Here is a 21,460-nt window from a genome sequence, read left to right as displayed (position 1 = left end):
TGTGGGATCAATAAAGTCTTACACATTTATCTATTCATGTTTAGTGTGTTTACTGTAGAATGCAAACTTGTCCCAAACTAATTCTCACAACGCCAGAAACAATAAGAACACCACCTCTGCCCTCAAAGGTAGCTACGACTCAGTGATGAGAGCTACACTGTACTCCTCTGTCCTTTATTCTAAGTATGTATGCACATATACTTTTTGTAAGTCTCATCATGTCATGCCATGCCAAAAATCTTCAAATTACTGGTGTGCTATGTCAACATTTAGATCAGTATTTAGAACTGTGAAGTTGGTTTTATAAATAATCTTGTGACATTTAATTGTTCACACACTGCAATACTTGAAGGGAGCCCTGGGTACCCATTACAAAACAAACAATAAAAACATATCAAACAGTGGTCACAGCCTGTTAACATACTAGTTTGATCTGGTGTAGTCCATTCTTTACAGAGAGAGAGAGAGAGAGAGAGAGAGAGCGAGAGAGAGAGAGAGAGAGAGAGAGAGAGAGAGAGAGAGAGAGAGAGAGAGAGAGAGAATGTGATTCACTTCCCATAAATGCTGCCATCCTTAGTCATAGAAAGCAAACTTTGTGAAAAGATTAAAATCATTGTTACTACTAGGAAATGTGGGCTTGTTTACAGTGGCTCCTCAGTAAATGCTATAGCCCCGGTGGCCTAATGGATAAGGCACTGGCCTGCTAAAAACAAGATTGTGGGTTTGAGTCTCATCTGGGGTGTGTGCTGGGCTGATTGGTCAGTGGGTGGTACTCTGCTATGTAAGCGACTTTACAAATAGATTCTGTTGGTTAGACAAAACAAGACATTTGCAAACCTCACCTTGGGCTATGGGAAATATAACAGGTGTTTTCCCCACATTTTATAAGGCAAACAATTAGTTGATTAACCAAGAAAATAATTGATGATATATCTGTGATCTGTGTAACCTATATGTTGTCAATACCAGCCACCTCTAGAAGTGACTCAATCTGTATGTGGCGTTTCAGAATCTGGCTTGTCAGGAAACATGCGGCCCTGTTTTGCTGTAATATGTTGGACAGGCACGTAAGAAACTGAAGTAGCATCATGGTTACTGTAAGTGAAATGGCACAGAACGAAAGGCGCTGCGCATTTCCATTCTAAACCTGAACATCTGGCCACCAAGGGACTATTTTAGTCAGACCTTTAGATGATAATCTGAATAGGACCAATGTTGTTTGATTGAGCAGTTCCATTCAGGATTGGCTACTTATCCCAAGGTGATCTTGAATTTTACATCTTGAATTCTGGCATGTGAATTTCACCAATTCAATTCAATTTGAACAACTTGATTTTTAGACCTCACTTTAATTTTTGACTAATTTGACTAATTGAATTTGAGCAATTTGAACACATTTATGTGATTTGGTGGTATTTGGATTTCTAAATAATGTATCCAGTAGTTATATTTAACCACAAATTATTCAGTTGCCTATAAGATTCAAATTGTCAGTACTATCATTTGCCTCTATACACTGGATGTAATACCATAAAATAAATACACAAAGGGTTGCTCTCCCAACCTTAACGGAAGTGGATTATTTTACACAAGGGACTCACTTTCGCCTGTAATTCCAGGTACATTCTCATTCCTTTTATAAAAGGTATATGGTCCTTATCAGTTCCTGATAACGACGATCATACGATACAACGCAGTGCTTTGTGTTACAATTGAACTTCAAAGATACACCAGCAGGTGGCAGCATTGTACCGAGTACATTCAGGAGACGAACTGGATCACCAACAGTGAAGTTGCAACAGAATCGGGATGACTCAATCCATGCATCTTTAATGATTTGCAAAGGAAATAAGGTGTCGTGTTGTTAGTCGTTTACTTTTACATTAGTACTTGTTATTTAAAGCAGTATCAAGGAAGATGTATTTAAAGCAGTATTTGTTTTTGTTTTTTTTTTGCATATGATGTGGGTAAACCAGTTGAAGCAGCAATCAATTGTCAGTGTTTATTCTGTTCAAAATATACCTAGAGCGTGCACAGTTTTCAGTAGACCCCTCGCTAACGTGACACGAGACAACTTTATTTCCGCTTGTCTGTCAAACTAACTGTCACACACGCGCGAGGGGTTGTGCTCCTGCTGCTCCGTCATTCAGGAAGTCCAGACCAACTGACAGCACTTCGGAAAGTCGCACCGACATCTTCGGAGTCCGACTTAATGCCGCTGGAGTGAGTACACTTTTCAGCGACGACGAATTTTATACAAGGTGAGCCTCTTTTCTCTCTCTCTGTTGTTGTATTGCTGTCACTGTTTGTTTCCCCCTTAACGGTTAACAGCTCGTACTAGCCTCGCGCACTCAGACTGACATGACACTTCCTCTTGTGTCAGCGGCTAAGCTACCGTAGCTAAACGTCAAAAGCGGTAAAAGTGGATATAGATGAGCAGCGCTGCTTATAGGTCGCACCTGAAGTTGTGAGTGACCACCGTCGCCTGCTTTCGACGTTGTTCGGCTTGTTGTTTCATCGCCACTCTGCTCAGAGGCGGTGAGTACGGAGAGCAGCATCGGCTCGCCGGGTTTAAGTGCGTAGGTTTGCTTGTTAAAGGTCTTGAGCTAAGTGCGTGTTTGTTGATTGATGCTTTGCTGCACCTGCTTCATATCTACGCTGTAATTTGTTGTGAACTGACGGGGGAGACGCTTTGCCGTTTGGTTTGTCCCTCAGGGGGTGAGTATGGAGAGCAAAACGGATGACAGGTTGTAGTGAAGTGTACAGTTGAGGTTTTTATAAAGCCGTCGAGGCGGATGGAGGCTATGTAAACTTGTCCTATGTGTTGTTTTAGCATTGTCACGCAATGTGGGCCAGTCTGCGTGAGCCTGTCACATCGTAAACGACTGTGGTACCTTCCATCGTATCCTACATTGTTGTGAGTGAGATTTTACTATCAACACACAGTCACAATGGCTTTCGGATGAGAGACGATGTAACGTCCACTGCACATGACCCGAGCCGCATTTTACTACATTTACTACGTCTCTGCACTCATGAATCAGTCGAGCTTCATCTGCATCCTTGACACGTTTGTTTTTACGATATCGATTGTAGTATTGCTTTGCATGCGTTTAATGCAAAGCGCCAACGACAATAACCGCGCGTCATTCATCTTTTTTTATTTTGTGTGTTTTTTTTTTTTTGTTTTTTTTTTTTTAAATAAGTCGTTACTGGCGTGAAGGGCACAATGGCTCATCACCTGCTTGTAGGACAGTGCTTGGTTAAATACCCCGCGTTAAAAGTAAATGTAGGCTAACGTGACGCGCTCGAAATGGCAGATGCATATAGCAAGCTGAGCACCAAAACCCAAGCTGACCCAACATGATGTCATCTCTTGTGTGTAGAGCGCATGAGTGAGAGGCAGCAGACCTGTGTTTCACCGCTCAGCTGTGCCATTTGTAAAGATTTCTTGTTAAGAAAGCATCTAATCCCATATTATGGCATTGCACCTGCGTGTCATTGAAGCTGCAGTGCCTTCAGACTTTATCTTTCCACTCAGAGGTGCAAAGCAGCGATGTAGAGTGGCTGAAAACAAAAACCCAACTCATTTCAAATACATTTGTTTAGCAGAATTAGAGGTGACTCCTCTTGAGATAATGCTGAGTAAGTAGCGTCAAACTGATGTCACCTAAGAGAGTAAGAGGATTTGTGTTCTTTACAATCTTTTTGGCCTTGTTTGTCTAGTCAAGAGTTTCAGTGCCCTACTTTTGTTACGCAGCTGACATGATTTTGTTCAAAGGGCACGGGACTGTTGTGCAAATCCTCTCCCTTGTTTGCATTACCCACATCTAGTAGAGGGACAGCAACTAATGATTATTTTTATTGTTGATTATTTTCAAAATTTATATATTTGACATCCTCACATGTCATGTTTTGTCCACAACCCAAATATATTAAGTTTGCTGTCATAGAGGAGTGAAGAAGCCTCAAAGTATTCATATTTAATTAGCAGTAATCAGAATTCTGACTCTTCCTTAAAAGAAAAAACTGAAACTGATTAATAGATTATCAAAATAGTTAATGATTAATTTAATAGTTGACAAATAATCAATTAATGGTTGCAGCTCTGGTAGTATATGCAACCTAATGAGCATGCAACCGAGAGAGGGAACAGAAAGTGGCACGCTTCCTTATTAGTGATGGTAGCTAGGGCAGTTCAGTATTTTATCAGGATTTCACTTTGGCTGACATTTTCGGGTAAATGTTTCACTCACAACATAAAATAATGCTCAGGCCATGATGTGCTAAATGCTCATTTCTCATACAGTTGGACCTGAGTGAGGTCAGCCACATCTGGTCAGGTAAACGCTTTATAGTGCATGCTGTGAAACGCGAGGCATATAATCAAGACTATTGTACAGTGAAGGAATTGTTATGCTCTCCTTTGTGTTTATTTGGCCTTGGTTAAACACTGGATGTTACAGGTCACTGTATGTAATGTGATTAACAAGCTTCCTTTAGATAGGTAGAGCAGTCATAAACATATTGCAAACAGTCATGTCTTTTTATAGAGCTGTGTGAGAGATTATTGAGACATTAGCCAGGGGTCTTCTCATGAATTTGCACAAATCCCTTTGAGCACCAGTGTTGTGTGTGTGCACATGCTGATGGATGCACTGGGAAAAGGACACATCAGCTACTCTTGACAATTGGCTGATGTGGCTGTCAGAGACAGGGGGTGGGGTGGGGGCGTGAGTCAGACGTGCTTACACTCAGGCCATGTTCACACTAAAGACACCCCTTTACTCACGGGACTGGTTTAAATGGCGTTCAAGATTAGGCTTAAATCAAATTGTCAAAATACACTTCTTTTTTTTTCAGTGCACTCTCTATGATCACTTAGACTTCATTGTGTTTCATTATCCAGACATGATCCTAACACACACTGGGCCTTATGCAAGAAAAGTTTCCAAGCCGTATCTTAAAACACTCTTGTTTTAATGCATGTTGCATAGTATTCAAAGTCAGATTCACCAAGCTCTCTTAACTGCAGTAGCTTGTCATAAAGTGTTTGTTTCAAGCTGGTGAATGCCACCTGTTCATGACGAGATGCATGTTTGTGTGATTTTATCATTAGCATAGTCTGTCTGTGGTCGAGGTTCATTCATAAAAATGTTCCAAAAGAATTAGATTATATTAATAATACAGCTGCCTATAATATATCATCAGAGCAGCTTTGTACTGTAACATTAAGTGTCATAAAGCTAGACGCTACAATGTCTTTCTAAACTAGAGTGGTCCATTACTAATAGAAGCTAAGTAAAAGGTGGTCAAGGACATGTACCAATAATTGACATATAATAACACTGTTGGGTGCAAACGAGGTTGGTCCTGGACAGTGATCTGCAAAGAGAGGCTGAGGCAGCTATTCAGACAATTGTCCTTACAACTATTGGACTCTATTTCCTGTTCCAATACATGCCAATAAAAATTAGCCTATAAAATCTGAGACCTTTCAGTAAATTGGCAGGTCATGATGATGATGATGATGATGATTGGTGAACTGAAAATTAATTTTGCACTACATATCATTTAGTCTTATTTTTTATTTTAGTTGATTTCAGTATCACATTTAAACTCCAAAGTTATTCAGATTAAAGTGTAATGATTTTTAGGACAGACAAGCGTTCAGGACTTGTACGACAGGTCTGGATCAGTCTTAATTTTCATTCATACTTAGAATAATACTTAGACTAATCAAAATAGGAGTAAGAAAAGTGGGAATGCCACAAATGATCTCAAATCACTCATGCATGCCACTTTAGAATAAATCTGTTCATACGAGTAGTAGCATAGTGTGGGCATGGCTGGACACTACCAGCAGACTTGACACGGGGGGGGGGGATTAAAGCCCCCTTAATACATGAATACATGCTCTGCTCTGTAAAGGGTTTGTTTGTGAGTAAAGTAAAGCAGAACTGGAGTTGGGGCCCACTCCTCTCAAACTCCAACATCACCCAAGCTTTCAGGACCATCGTTATTCAGTAGCTACAATATGTTCACACCAGCATTTACGACAGCAAATGTTTGTACCAAATTCATTTAATCTGAACAGTGATCAGTGGATTTTGCTCATGGAGGCAGCTCAGTGAAAAGCTTTCAAATTGCATAGCAAGAAAGCAAAGCTGTATAGAACAGTGGGAAGTACATCCTCACAATTAGTGATTGTGATAGCGATTCAAACCCACATGGTGGCAAGTATTCAGTATACTGCAGAGTGTTTAGGAAAGACACTGAGTCTTAGTATGCACTTGGTCTTGTTCTGTTGTTGAGCCTAATCTCTGATCATGAAGAGAGAATATGTCATTTTTATTCATATTAAATGCTATAGCAGTTTATCTGTACAGCACAAAGTCACTGCCTCCCTGTAAATGGTCTATACTAGTCACATTTGTTGGTGTGACCTCTATGTATGTGCCGATTTTAGCTTCTGCTTCACAGCTCTTCTGATGTGCTGCAGTGCCTAATGCAGTCTCTTTTAGTCTCAGTTGAATTTTGACTTGTCTAATTTAAGAACAACCAGAAGGCATACAGCAAGGCTTTTGGCCTTACAGAACCTGGGCCTATTTTAATTAGCACTGAAAACAGAGCTTTGGACAGCCCCCTCTGTCCTACTGTGACCTAGTAAGTAGTGTCTTACCAGAGTCTGTGACCCCCTCCTCTCCTCTCTTCTGGGTTCATGTAGATGTCAAAGTTAACAGGTTTACCTGCACTGCTGTCGAAGAACCATGACAGGCGCACTGGTAGTCCCATATGTCTTATGGCATATCTTATGCCTCATGCCACCAACCCTGTAATGAGTTTTCTGGCTGTGTACTAGGTCAGCTCTACATGCCTGTGAGACAGCCATTATGATATTTTCCAAAAGCTGAAACCCTTGATGCCAGTGAAGAGAGTCTTGGCAGGTTTTGTTTTGTATCTAGGGCAACCTGTTGAAGGCACCAGTGAAAAACATACATTTCTTCTCCCTGCTGAGTAATCCATCTCAGCATCTCTTACAACTCTCTGCTTGGAGCGATGAACTTTTCTCCTCTTCCATGTGTTGGAAGGCTGACTTTTGAAAAATATATTAGAGAATTGTCAGTTTAGCCAGTGCTGCAGCAGTTTGGTGGTTTATGCCACGGTAGCAGAGCGCATCAAATATTAAAGCGCTGCTGTCAGGCTTAATGTTCTGCAGTGATCTGGTTTAGCATGTCTAATATTGGAATGCTGTCTCAGATGACAAGGAGAATTATGCCCTCCCTACCCCCACCACTCCTCTACTAGCAGATGTGTTAACCGGTACAGCTTTTAATGGTGATTTCAAAGGACAGCAAAACTCCTCACTGCTGTAAGATCATGGTCTTACGAAGCCAGCAAGAGAGAGACCCAGTACAGATATTTGGTAACAAGATTAATCTACAGTAGCACTTTATTTAATTACATCATCATGAAGACTGCATACACATGCCCATGTTCACAGCAGGTGCATCCCTAAGCCTTCTTCTGGTGGCCATCAAGGCAGTGTTAGTACCCAAGACAGACTCAACCATGTGTCCTCTCAATTTGATAAATATGTGTGTGTTTGTAAAACGATAGACAACTGTCTTTTTTTATAACTCATCTGGAGGTTCATGTCCACGTAGACCCAAAAGACCAAGTCACAAACAGAAACTCTTTGATCTGCATTTACTTCTGGATTTGATGGAAACTGTGTAATTGCACCACTGACCATGGTAGGAGTCACAGGGAAAAATGTGAAATGGATCTACTCATGGCCCAGCAGCTGGTGCAGACCTGAGTCATGGCCTCGGCCCACTGAAAGCTGTCTCGGAGGGGAGGAAGTCATGGCCCAACAGATGTCTCATCAACAAATGTCTCCCTAGTGAGTGTGCCACTTCTGCCATTCACTTGCCACTTCACACTGCTGAAAACTGTCTTTGTCCAATCATTCGGTGTAGATCTTTAATGAGCGGTAGGATCCAGCTGTCACCCACTGAAGTTTTCACTATGAAAATATTGCGTACCTTGAAAGACATTTATTGTGTCCTTTTAAATTTAGGGTAGTGTCTGGAGACACGTGCCAGCCTTTTATTCACCTGGCAGGTCTAATTTTTTTTTTTCACGCCTTTCATAGGCTCTTCGCTAGCATGACATCTGGCTTAACTTGTTTACCACACGCAAAAGCGATACATTACATACCAAAATGCAGAACAGATTGGTTGTTAAATACGTCATTCTTTCTGGTGTATTACATGGACTGTTCTTCCCCTCATTGTTTTCTTCCTCAGGCATACTGAACCCTCTGTCATAAGAGAGGCATTTTGGCAAGTCAGCCTCAATGGGTGTGGGAGGTTAGCATGAGCGACTTGATTACAGCCCTTCATTAGAAGCGTGCCTCCAATCCTCTGGCGAGGTTGCAGCTGTGGCCATAAGTTTGCCCCTCCACCCCCCACTCTATTCAACCCCCATTATGTCCAGCTACATCTGTCTCCAGCTCTCCAGTGAAATCTGCAAGCCTGTCTCTGCTCTTCCATGACTAGGCCAAGTTGAAGTGCTGGGGAATTATGGCTGCAGCCATCATCATCACCACCCAGAGAGACATCACCATTGGTGATGGCTGACTTGTCTTATCTCTGCCCACCACCACCCCTCCTGGGCCTAGGGCTTAATTTAGCTCGGCAGAATGAAGGAAAGGGCTTAGGCAGGAGTATTTTTAGAACTACATGGTTCACTGTAATGGGGGTCTTTAAAAAATTGAAAGTGTCATGTCATAGGCCTACAGTTTGCATCCGTTCTGCTGACTCTCTCCTGCATGCAACCGGCTGGGAAAACTCCAGTATGCACTACTAGCTTTGTAGAGTGGGGCATGTCAGCAAGGCTTAGGATGCACGATTGTGATGGACACATTTGCTGATGTGAATGGGGGTGAGGTAATACACTGCACCACACTGCTCTATTTTGGGAGCTTCCTTTGCGTGCCCAAAGCGCTTTTGTGTCTCACAGTTCTGCATCATATTTTCTACTCGGCTCCTTTTAGAACATGTTTCCGAACCTGTCTTTCATTTTCTTAAGCGTCATTGCAGAGCACATTTCACTCGTGTGTTAGTTGAGCACTTTCATGACAGCTCAGCATTTGGCACTGTGGCCAATGTTGGTGGTTTTATTTAATGGCTGTTGATAAGCTTTGAATCCATAGCATTACCATATCATGTTTTTAAGGATGATGTCGCCAGGATGGAGATCACCATGAACCTTGTGGGTCTGGCTGCCACAGAACCTGACGTAAATGCTTGATAACTCCTCATCTATTGGGCTGCCAACTGCCCCCACCCCCCTGCCATTTCCAAGAGAAACTAGGCCTCTGCTGAAGCTCTGTGTAGCCCTAATGCTGTGACTGGACAGCCTCCATTGGGTCAAGTGGAGATTTGCCTCTGATGAATCTGGGGGAGATTGTGTTGCAGTCTCGCCAACCAGCAGTGATTCAGGCTGAATATAACTTTATTTTGTTTAGTTTTTTGTTGTCTGTGGCTCAGCCTGGCTGAATACATTTTTTATCAGGACTCCCCTCCAATAATTTTCACAAAGACAACAACAAATTAAAACTGTTTTCAGCCTTCTCCCATTGTTGCTGCCATTATCTCTCCAACTGAGCTTTTAGCTAACCCCTGATTCACCAGACTAGATGTGAATGGTGTGTCATATTGCATGAGGGAACATAGGAGTCGGAAAAAGAAGACGATGAGAGCCAAAGCAAGTCCGTCTGCCACCCCTTTCTTGCTCAATAGCCCATGCTAGAATAGCTTTGTATGCCTTTGTGAACTCAGAGAGCCCGAGGTTGAACTGAACAATTGTCCAATTAAACAGTGACTTAGAGGAAACTCTGGCAGTCAACAGCCTACCCGGCTTCTTCCCTCACTCATTCTTGCTTTGGTTTCCTCTCTCTGTCGCGCGCGCGCGCACACACACACACACACACACACACACACACACACACACACACACACACACACACACACACACACACACACACACACACACACACACACACACACACACACACACACACACACACACACACAGGCTTTCGTCATACTCAAACACATATGAACCAGATGTGCAGCACTGCAAAGCCAGGAGGCCACAAACCCTGGGATAATTGCAGGGATGATATAGTCCCAGCAGACTAACAAGGAAATGGTTAAATTATCAGGCCTTGAGGGTATCAAAGAAGCCGCTGCAATCGCACGCCCTTCCTGGCTTTTCATGGACAGCAACCTCATGACCTGTGTCCAGCTATTGTTTCCTGGTGTGAAACAGGGGCCATGTCAGATGGGAAAGCCTATTGTACATTCTTAACCAATTCACAGTGAAGGAGCAGGAAGCAGGCCAATATTACCATTGGATTAGATGTCAAGGTTCAAGTTACTGTTCTCAACAATAATCACAGGCTCAGTGTTATTGCTGATACACTTTGTGGGCACCGTAACACACTGGATGATTAAGCAGTCATCCATTGATTAGCTTTTAACCAGCTGATTATATCTAAGTCTAGATGGACACTATGAATTAAGAGATTTCAGTTGTGCAGTAGTATCAGAAAGTCCACCATTCAGGGAAAATTAAAGTAGCTGGCTCTGAATACTGATTCATCCCCACACATGACTGTTATAAGTCAAGATAATAAACATGATTGAGGGCTATAATACACAGAGGAGGAGGACTACTGCACCTGACACTCCCTGACATCCATCTAGTCTAAGAGCTTTTGTCTATCCATCTGCGCATCTCATTCTTTCTCAAACATACACACACGCTCTCTCACAGTCTGATTTACTGGGCTGAGTTATATAAATATAGAGGTCATGTAATTAATATGTGGCCCTTCCTTTTTTTCAACAAATGTTTGCAGTATAAAGATTTATCTGTTGAATTATTGATTGGCAACACACAGAGGACTGCAGGGTTGTAGTGGACTGTAAGGGTCATGATATGTGATCTGTGTGTACTGGTGAGATCAGACTGCACATCTTAGGTGGAGAATTTAGTGATAATGAAAATTTACTGGAAGGAACTAGTCACTGTTTTCCAATCCCCTTTCCCAAAGAGACAGGGTGTGAGGTGTTGCAAAAATTAATAGATCCCGCCAGGAACAGAAAGCCTGAACCAACAGTGAATGTTAGCGATGAAGGGAAAACAGCAGAATAAATAAAGAGGAACAGGCCACAGGGTGCAAGAGGTCTAGTTGTTGGACTGACACTGTCTTTTAAATATAACACATGGCAAATTCATATAATATCTGCTTTTCATTGTGTATCTTAGATCGACAAACTGAACCCTGCAGCCAGTAAAGGTGAACTGAGTTCTCTCAACAATGATAATAGACATCTTTCAAGCAAATATATCAGAGCATCTGGCTCCAGCTTCTTAATTGTGAGGATATGCTTTTTGTCTTGTTGCAAGATTAAAAAAACTGTACATCTTTAGGTATTGAATTGTTGGTCAGACACTGCAAAATACAAAACAAGCAATTTCACTACACCGCTTTGTGCTCTCAGAACATGTGACCACCATTATGCAGATTTGTGACATATGGACATTTTGAGAATACATTAACACAACAAAACCAGTTGTGCTGATAGCTGGTTGTGCACCAAATGCTGTTACAGGGATGGAAGATCTTGATGTGACACAGCCTGGCCTAACCCAGCCAAGGTGTTGCCTGTCAGGTCTATTTTAATTGGGTAGTTTCATTAACAGATCATCAGCAAAACCCACCAATACTTAAGTGCCTGTGCTTTAAAACACCCAATGCTTTAACTACAGTTTGCATATCGATGCACATTCTTTTCATGCAAATGGCCTCAACATCAACAGCTGTATCTCTTGCACACACACACACACACACACACACACACACACACACACACACACACACACACACACACACACACACACACACACACACACACACACACATACCTACTCTAAGCATGGCATTAGCAAACATGCTGTAGTCATTTGTATTAAACCAGAGAACTGTAATGTTGGTTTTACATTTTTAAATTATGTGTGTGGGTAAAATCTGTCCTCCACAGGGCAGATATTTTATTTTTTACTCCCCCTCTTTCTGTGTGTGTAAAAGAGGCTTGGATGAATCAGTACAGATCTAAAAGAGGAAGAGGAAGGCTAAGTTCTGAGCCTGAATTAATTCCCAAACTAATTGCAGGCAGACTTTACAGGGGATAAAAAGCTGAAATCCTAAGTCCTAAAACCCATGGGCCCTCTCCCACTCAGTGTAAACCCTAGTGATGATGTACATAATTTATACTGTCAGTGTATATTTGAAAAAGAAGAAGAGGAAGAGGCAAAACACAAGGGAAATGACTCAGTGGCCTAGATGCATGTTTCCTTTTTGGGGTTTCCTCTACTTGATTTCCTCCCTACACATCTTTCTCTTTCATTTTGGCAGATCATTCTCTCTCTCTCTCTTTTTTATTTTATTTTTTAAAGGTAGAGTAGGAATGGAAGGTTGTGGGGTAGCATGCAAAGGCTTTTCCGGCTGAGTCTCATCCATTGAGGTGTAATACCGACATGAGCTACATTACATTGGTGGCATGGTGGAACAAGTGGTAACACTGTTGCTTCACAGTTAGAAGGTCCTGGTTCGATTCTTGCTGTGGGCGCTGGGGGCGTGTCCTCCACCATGCCTTCGGTGCCTGCTGCTTGAGGAAAGGGGCCTTTCTGTGTGGAGATTGCATGTTCTCCCCGTGTTCACCTGGGGTATCCTCCATAAAAATACCCCCACTAAAAACATGCAAGAAGATCACCACCTGACCAATGGTGACGGAAGGAAACTGGGTCCCCGTGCAGTTCCCTGTAACTCTCTGTGTGCTGTGACAAATAAAGGGATTTCTTCTTCTTCTTCTCCTTCTTCTTCTTCTTCATTACCCACCACCTTGCAGACACTTCTCAAGTGCTGTGATGATGAAGTCATTTCCGCGTTGACTTTGACACACCAATAGCCCTTCTACCATACCGATCAAATGAGAACAATGTGTCATGTTAGCATTCTGTGAGCAGGGCGAAGTTTGCCGTGTTTCTCTTGAATCACTTGCTGACTTTGACACATAAAAGCCCACGCCCGTATCCCATTTTTTTTGTCTTATCTTTGCGGTTAAATAAAAGCCACAGGCGCCTTTAGAAATTGGCTCCCTGTGATACACTAGTGGTTGCAAGGCATTTTTATCAAGTCTATTGTGAAGCTGACAGCTCTGGGAGTCCTAGCCATAAATGTATAACCGTGAATCACAACATCCCCCGCCATCCCGCGAGGCTCCAGCAAATGACTGTATGACATCATTGTTTTCCCTCCAAGAACACGGCCTTCAAGAAAGTCAGAGAGGGCCTCTCATCCACCCAGCATAGGCGTCTTACATGGAATCCATTCACTGAGCTTGGAGATTTCAATTAGACTTGTGTTCATTGCTTTGGCTTTGTCTGGGGGGCAGTCAGTATTGCTCTGAATTTGGCAAACCTTGGTTGGCAGATTAAGGAAAGAAGGCTGTTGAAAAGATTTAGATACTTCCTCAGGCAAGGGGTCTAAATTTTTGTTCTCAGTCTCTTGCACGAGATGACAGAATGAGGGAAGAAATCTGATTCGCTCAGCCTATCTGGTAAAGGTGGACACATGCATGGACAGTAGTAGGTTGAACACCACCACTCACACTCCAGCTGATGGCAGCTCAATATGTCTGTTTATTTGAGTCTCTTTAATATTTCATTCTGTAAAAACTCAAGCAAGTGGCAGCTGCACGTCCCAGTCACTGTAATAATTTCTCTTTTGCACTACTTTAAGTAGAGCACATGCAATAGGCCTTTATTAATCTTCCTGTCTTTCTGTTACTCTTGATTGGAAAATCCTGTTGGGCTTTAGAGTAGCACTTCGCTCTATGCTTAGCTCTCCTTATGTACATGTACAAACATGCACGCTTGTGCACACACACACACATGCACACACATAGTTGGAGCTGAAACTAGATCAGCTGGTGTGTACTTCCACAAGTAGAAGTCCCTTTGTCTGTGTGTGTCCATGCACACTGCTGATTAAATGACTATAGCACTTCATGTAATGATTACACACGTTCTCCATGTATGTGTGCGGCCGAGAACATGTGCAAGGCCTGTATGTGTTTGCAGATTTTTCTTTCTGGAACTCTCATGCATTTTGCATGGCCTTGTGGGAAAGCAGAATGGGGCTACAGCAGCAGGATGAGTCACTAGCCGGTGAAGGCATTTGACCACAGGCACTTGTTACTGTGGTGTCAGGGACACAGCTAGGACTCTCTCAGCACGAGTCTCCTCTAAGACACTCATGCAGAGAATTCTCAAGCCTTTGAAGAGCCAGAATAGTTGATGTGAGGGCTAAAACCTCAGTTGTGACACAGTTGGAGCAAATCACAGTTAATCTATATTGGCTGTCATGTGGCCTTGATGTCAAACAGCTCCAGACTGATCGCTCTCGCTGCTATGCTGTCTGTCTTTATGAGCTCATGCATGTGTGTAACTAACCTGAATATTTATTTATAGTTGCACAAAATGTAGATCTTCACCCCTTGTGTGCATATATGCCTTGGTGCACTTGCATGTTGTTGTTTTTTTTTTTTTTTTTAATGATTTTCTGTGAGTGCATGTGTGATTCCACAGCTATGTTTTGGTGTGCCACTGAAGAGTATTTTTGCAGCCACAATGAAAATCAATACAACTGGGAATTGATAGTGTCATAAACAGGCCCAGGGTTATTGCCTAGTCGATATGGCCCATCTCGGCACCAGGGTCCCAGCTGAGCCTGGCTAGATGTGGCCAGTGGCAGTGAGTGTTAGACACATTGATGAAAACACCAGCACTTATCGAGTGGCCGTCTTTGGCATTCACACCAGTTTAGCACCAGCAGCAGCCCTGTGCTTTACCCAGGGTCAATAGAAACTTGTCACCAAAGGCCGAGGCCTCAGTGACCAAACCTAATTGACATTTACCCTTAATTGTCGTCTGTCCTCTCCCCCCTTTCCTTGTGAATCAACAACAAGGATAGAATTTTATTTTGCCTGCAGGGGAAGCTGCTTATTCCAGTGCACCACGGTGTTGGCCTTCCACCTCATCACTGTAGGATCTTAAATAAGGCCCAGAGATTTTGCCCAGTGTTACATTACCCATTTTCTTACCTAACAATTCTCTTTGTACAAGCTAAAAGTTAGTCTCCATGCAATTTTTTTCCTTTTTTTCTGTGGGAATCATGAACTCTAAACTGGCAAGAGAGACTGTAACTACCTAGCTTTAAAGCTGAGGAAGCACAGGCAGCTGGTGTGAGTAAAGACTGCCATCACTTTTCCCACTGAAAAGGCAATATTTGAACCCAAAACTGCTCCAAAGAAAATATTTTAAATTTAATTCCCATAGAGATTGTGACAGTGGAGTTATGTGAAGTGGAAACTTTGCGTCACTATTGTTTTTTAAGGTTTACTAGAATTGTTAATTGACAGAAAGGCCACTACAGTGCTTTGTATCTATCAGCCTCTGTATCCAAACCTCTCTATGTTAGTCATATCATCCTTCTTGGTGAAGAGTTCTCCCACATTGGGAGACAAATCATGCCTCCCAGATTTGTCATATTTTCTGTAAACCTAACAGTCACAAATGTAAATCCTTGTAAACACATTTTATTTAGATCAAATTCCCCTCAAATCATACTCCAGCTGAGAGAATAATTTGCTTTGTTTATGTGAATGTGCTATTTTTGATTATGCTGCTGTAGTGGAAGCATGCAAGAGCAGGGGAAATGTCCCAGTGGGAAAATAGTCTGAAAAGTTGAATAATTATGTGGTGTTTTATTTTTAGATTGTTTTTTATTTTTATTTTCCCTGTAGTATTCTTATCTTATTAAAACTGCAAGGCCTGGAGTTAAAATTTTGCCCTTGTTGCAGTACTTGATTTTTCTTACTGCCTAAGCACTTTACACATGTCTTTAGTTGGTGAGTATTCTTAACTGGCCAAAAACAAATATATTTAGTATCAAGGATGCTACAAGTTGAATTATTTTTTACGTCCTACTCTCTGCAAGTGGAATTAGCCATTTATGCAAAAGTTCAAATGACCGCTTAACCATTTTAATTACAAAGAAAAATTGTGCCTTTAGCTTCTGCTTAGCATTAAAAATGGTATGGTTTTCTGCATTAAACAGCTGAGACAGTGTGTGCATGCTCCAAGTACAATCATGATCATTATCGCATAGTTGAAAAGTCACTGATACTTTCAACACTATGTGTACTGTACATAATAAATCATTGTCGTATTGTGAGTATTGAGACTGTGTTCACTTTACTATTGGAAGCACATGTGATAAAGATGAGCTGATGTTAACGGTGACCCTGGGTCAGCATTGTGGATTAAATTTGGCTGGTGTGTTTCAAAGATTTCACCCTGTTAACCCTCTGATTGACTAGTCTCCAGAGACCCAGTCCTGCCATAAACCCCCAATAAGGGCTCATTAGTCAGCAAGACCACCACCTGAGCAGGTGAAAGTGGGACAAAATGCTTTGAAAATAATGTGGTTGTGCTTGTCGAGGAATCTGTCTCCACTCAGATTTGTGATTGCTGACTTCTTGACGATAACAAGAATTACATTTGCAATAACAAAATGATAATGAACTGTAACAGGGGATGTTGAATGTAAGCTAAGGATCAAGAAGCTGAGTGTGTGTTCAGCTGGAATATGTCCTGTTAGGTTACACAAACACAGTGTGTAGAGTAATAGTATTTCCTCTCCTTAATTTAGGCCAGACAGCTTATTTATAGCACATTTCAAACACAGAGACAATTCAGAGTGCTTTACCTTGGCAAAGAAAAGCATTAGACTGACATTTAAAGGTCCACTGTGTAAGATTTAGGTGGATTTATTAATAGCATATGGCAGAAATAAAATCTAATATTTGTGATTATGTTTTCATTCGCGTATAATAGGGCTGTCAACAAATATTCCAAATTCAAATTTATATTCGAATTATAAAAAAATCCATACATTTCATTGTGAAAATTAATATTCAAATTTGGACCAAAAAAAAAGCAACACTAATGCAGCGGCTGCATTGAAAACACTACATGACGGACGGAAGTGACAAAACCAGTTTATGTTCTGTTATCAAGTAATTGCTGTTTAAACTGGGAAAATCTGTTTAAGTCCAACACATTTATATCTATGTAGATGTTTAAATGTAGATGTGAAAATGTTCCAGTTCTATGTGCTTTTCCCCCCGCTTATCTCTGATGTCTGCCCTCTCGCTACAACTCAATTTGGTGAATTAAGAGATTATTTCAAACCAAACCAGAATCGGCGATGATTATTGGAACACTGCAAAGACGAGCCAAGAAAACGTTGTTGAGTTTTACTTTGTTTTTGTCACCTTTGAATGAAATGTGTTTTACAATGATAAGATTACTGTTTTTGTGTCTGGTGGTTTTGGTTTGACCAATATAACAGCGGTTTCTCGTTAAACAAAACAGATCTTACTCTATAACAAAAAGGTATCTCTGCAGGGATTCTTTCTATAATGTTGATCCCTTACTATAGCAATCTGAACCTGTCAGTGACAAAAACAAACGCTTGTAGTGGACATACACTGACAGTGCGCAAACACCTGAACTTGTAGCGTGTTCCATGGGTGCTGGCTGCTGTGCTTTCTTTCAATATTGAAAATACTTGAAAAATTGTTGTCGGACATGGAGGTCTTCCAGTACGCGGTGACACCAACACCAACTGGAATCTCTGCACACTCAATGTCACTTTCATAATTGAAAATGAGATGTAGGTCAAGCTAAAGCGAGTGCATAAGTCAACAACACTGTATAGGACATTTTATTTGTTTGTTATGTAATGTGTAGGTGTGTAGATCTTTTACAATATATTTATGTAGAAAAAAAAAACATAACCTCACCACTGGATGACACTGAATTCTATACACTGGACTTTTAAGAACAAATCTAAATAGTACATGAGAGTCACCTCTTCAAAGCGCTAATGTGTCCACACTTTCTGCTAGAATTTCATTTTGATCAAATGGGAAAAATCTACATCTCACTCAGCAATTTGGCAAAGGCTGCAAGGATGGGCAAGGTTGAAAACCGTCCATTCCAAGGGAGGCAAAATTTATACTTCAGTTAACACCTCCCACTTTGGCCTTGTTGGTTTCTTCCTCATTATGACAATATCAATAGAACAATAACACACTATCTTTTACCGAAATTGCTTTGGACACTTCCCACGAAGGGCATTGCCCCTGTTGTTGTTATCTTGTGCAGATGCTAATTTTTTGGGGAACCCCTTTGATTAAACCTTGCTGTTCATAGTTTACATTGGGACTATTTCCTTGAAACAGAAATTAGTTTAATGAAAAGGACAGCTATTCTACACGTCTTCATCTGTATTCCTTCCTATACTGTAAATGGGGATTCATCAGTCTCAACCTGTTGTCCCATTTGTTATGTCCTGTCCTCCCTGCCTCTCTCTCTCTTTCTCCATCTCTCCTCACGACTTGTTTGTCTCTTTCTCTCATTTTAATCCAAAGATGCATAATTAGCACTGAACACAAACACAGTCACACCTGTCCCACAAACCCTGCCTGTACATTCATATAGGAGTGTCCTTTCACATACTCATCCTGTATATATATATATATATATATATATATATATATATATATATATATATATATATATATATATATATACACACACATACTCTTACTTACTTACTCTCAGCCAGAAGCCAAGCTAATGTAGAATAGATTTTGTCCAAATTGGAAAGAGAAAATCTAGGTCATGACGTGTCTACACAAGAGGGGTTTCAGCCGCATTTTTCAGTTGTCCGTTACACTCACCTGACAGAGCATTAATCAATCCAGCTATCTAATTTCCTTTGTTTTGCTTGCATAACCACAGTGATTGTTTATTGGGCTGTGAGCTCTTCCAAAATGCGGGTGACCTACACTCAATACTATCCCTGAATGCATCCTGTGTGGACAGAGACAGAGTTGAAGTTGCTGCTGCTCTGCTAACGTGCTGCTCACACTATAGTTCCCGTGTAGACACGGTGGTAGTGTGAGCCCTGAGGTGATTCAGGTGTTGTTTTGTGTTTTTATTTTTTTTATTTACATTTTTCAAATTCTCCAGGGGGCAGTGACTAAGTCGTTGCTGCTAAGGTGCTCATGCACAGTCTATGCAAATCGCTTCAGATTAATTGAATGGGTTTTGGAAATCATTTGCATTAAATCCACCACACGTGCATGTTGGCGTTTTGTTCAGTGAGTCAGCTTAGAAGAGGTGGCGCTGGTGGAGTCGTGCTTTTAAAATAATGAACTGGTACTGTGCCGAGCCTACAAGGGTTTTCAAAAATAGAGTTAGCCCAAAATTATTGCCCGGGAGAAAAGAAATTACATAAACATCTAACTCCCACATTTGGACACGTGTCATACTGCAGGCATGTCACGAAAGACACATGGTGCACCGGGAAGCTGTCATAATGCAGATCTAAGTGTTACTTACTTTTTTTACATCAGTACTGGATACACGATATTTACACATTGTGTGGTGTGTGCCTGTGTGTTTGAGATCGAGATTGAGATCAAGGCACAGTCAGTTTACCCCTGTGTTTATTGCGCTTTGTCCAGGTGGTTAATCAGGTGCACCCCAGCTTTTTTCCCTGTTTTCCCGACAATTAATGGCCAACTTGTTCTACCACCTGAAATACTGTCTCCCAAGGCCCTTAAATAAAAAGTTTAAGAGCAATAACAATCACTGCTAAATTGGTGATTATAGTAGATTACAGGGTATGTCAAGTAAAAGGATATGTATCCTTCTCACTTTGAAAGTGAAGCAGCATCTGATTACCTGCTTTGGTTAAATTGCAGCTTCTGTAACAAAAGGTGCTGCTCTCTTGCTCTTCAGCTGTCTATCCTGTGTGTGTGTGTGTGTGTGTGTGTGTGTGTGTGTGTGTGTGTGTGTGTAACCTGTTGATCCATATAACACTCAATCCCCACTCGAGGTACCCATGAGCAACCCCCTGCTCCTCCTCCCTCACTTTCTCTGATGTGCAAAATTGTCTGTGAGGGACTGTTGAATAATTTAACAGCGTGGTGACGGTGCACCGTGACACTGCACTAGTGTGTTTGCTTGTTTCATTCAGAGTCTGCGTGCGTGTTTGTATTTATTTAAGGGGGAGGGGTTTGGAAAAGACAGCGCAGAGATTGATTTTGTGTGCGTGTATGTGTGTGAAAGACTGGGTTTTGGAAAAAGGAAGACAGTACACCATGCACACTATTGACCAGGTTGGAAAAAAAAAAAGCTCAGCTGAAAAGGCGCGAGTGCTGATAGTTGCCAGAAAGGATGAATGGCTTTAATAGAGAAAACTCCAGGCTTCACCCCGGAGGGAGGGGCACACACACCGACCCCTCTAGATTCATGGGACTGCTCTAAAATGCTTTCACAGTGAATGAGGGGTGGTCTTTGTGTGCCAGAGTGTGTGCGACCAGTGCTGTGCGTATGTGTGTGAGCTTGCCTAACATATGCCTTGTGTTAAATGATCTCTGAGATTTTTATTGTTCGCTAGTACTCCTCCTCTGTTCTTTGAGATAAATGCAGGTTTTCCACCGCAGTCCCTGTGAGAGAACTATTCCTGTCATAGAAAACCAGAAAACGGACAATAATCACATTATTTTTTTCCATTTTTGCTTAAGTGATACAAAATGTCCTATGAGTAAATTTCTGTTAATGTAATGTTAATTGATTAATTTCTAAATAATTTGAGCTCTATAACAAATAACTAGACAAATCTAACCTAAATGGATTCCTCCTATGTGTGTATCTTGGTGTGTGTGTATCTATGATTGATAAAACCATAATATAAAGGTATAATGGAACTTGAAGTGTAGTGACAGTGCCACAGTCCAAGGAGCTATAATCAGGAGAGATGATCTTTCTCCGACAGCCCCTGGCTGCTCCCAAACACCTCACAAATGCCCTAGGCTGGCTTGATATTGCCTAGCTGCCACTTTACACATGAATCCTATATATGGACATGTGTGAGGAAAGAAGTGTGAAAGTTATTCTCACGTGTGAAAGCTTTCATGTGTGTTGTTTGCGCGTGAGCTACTCTACGCTATATAATACCCTGTAAGTCTGCATCATTGCAAATGGCTTTTCTACATCAATATGGAGACTGATATTGACCTAAAGCTTCAGGGCAAAATAGGAGCTGGACTCCTCTACTTAGTCTCGAACTGTGAATGATTTGGCTTGCGTGCTAATCTATTTTTAATGACATGTATATAGAGGGTAGGGTTGTTGCACCATGCACTTTAAACAGTTTCAAATGTGTCTTATAGAGGCATTT

At 41.5% G+C, this 21,460-nt stretch overlaps 1 protein-coding gene across 4 annotated transcripts in view; it reads left to right on the top strand.

Annotated features, from left to right (window-relative positions):
- The first annotated feature begins 1,797 nt into the window (after positions 1–1,797).
- The window catches only part of taok3a (TAO kinase 3a), a 66,371-nt gene continuing 46,708 nt past the window's right edge, over positions 1,798–21,460 (top strand). Inside the window, exon 1 of one of the 4 annotated variants that reach the window (XM_070963956.1) lies at positions 1,798–2,261. The gene's annotated coding sequence lies outside the window, so the exon portion shown is untranslated. Of the gene's footprint in view, positions 2,262–2,334; positions 2,719–21,460 lie in introns of those variants that run through there. The other 3 variants (XM_070963957.1, XM_070963959.1, XM_070963958.1) reach the window with 3 other exon arrangements.

The sequence above is a fragment of the Chaetodon trifascialis genome, chromosome 6 (genome assembly GCF_039877785.1).
Source record: "Chaetodon trifascialis isolate fChaTrf1 chromosome 6, fChaTrf1.hap1, whole genome shotgun sequence".
Lineage (NCBI taxonomy): Eukaryota > Metazoa > Chordata > Actinopteri > Chaetodontiformes > Chaetodontidae > Chaetodon > Chaetodon trifascialis.
Note: the sequence above shows the minus strand (reverse complement) of the source record. Positions and strands in the feature narration are given on the sequence as shown.